Below are 636 nucleotides of genomic sequence, written 5' to 3'. Positions count from 1 at the left end.
GGCTTTTGTTTTAGTGTTTGAAGAAAAAAATCCTTTGTCCTGATCTTTTAAGGCGAGGGAGGTTTCCATGTAATGTGCGTGTGATCTAGAAATTGCAAATAGACTCGCCAAGTTTTTATTTTTAGAATGTTTTTTCCTTTCGACGATGAGTCTGCGATTTTGTTAACTTTGAGAAATACTCATTTTGATGGTTTTTTTCCAGTCTTAGTGGGTAATTTATAATGTGATATGTGCTAAGAAGACCTTACGATGGGTTTTGTTAATTTGGGGGAACAAGTTTTCTGCGTGTTTATTTTTTTAACTTTGTTTTTATCTTTTATAGAGGGGAAATCATTTGTCTTATGGTTGTTTTAGGAATAAATATTCTCCACCTTCTAAGATTTTTTTCTAGGAATAATTTCCTCGTGTGAGGCTCGAAGTAATAATTGTCCTTCGCAGTGATAAGTTCTAAGAAATGGGTGAGCATTGGTGTTATTGTAACGTTTGTGGTCTTTCTTTTGTTTTATGGTATTGGGGGGTAAGAAAAGGGGGGCGAGTTTCTGGTACTGATACACTCGATATTGGCTTATTGATTAAAACCATTTTTTTCTATTTTGATTATATTTTATTCAGTTGCCATATTCATTATACTTCCCC

General features: G+C 33.8%; 1 protein-coding gene across 1 annotated transcript in view; it reads right to left on the bottom strand.

Annotated features, from left to right (window-relative positions):
* LOC119593586 overlaps positions 1 to 636 on the bottom strand; it is a gene marked incomplete in the record, with an annotated part of 34,026 nt that overhangs the window by 32,055 nt on the left and 1,335 nt on the right.

Source organism: Penaeus monodon, chromosome 32 (genome assembly GCF_015228065.2).
Source record: "Penaeus monodon isolate SGIC_2016 chromosome 32, NSTDA_Pmon_1, whole genome shotgun sequence".
Lineage (NCBI taxonomy): Eukaryota > Metazoa > Arthropoda > Malacostraca > Decapoda > Penaeidae > Penaeus > Penaeus monodon.
This window is presented reverse-complemented; position numbering and strand designations above follow the sequence as displayed.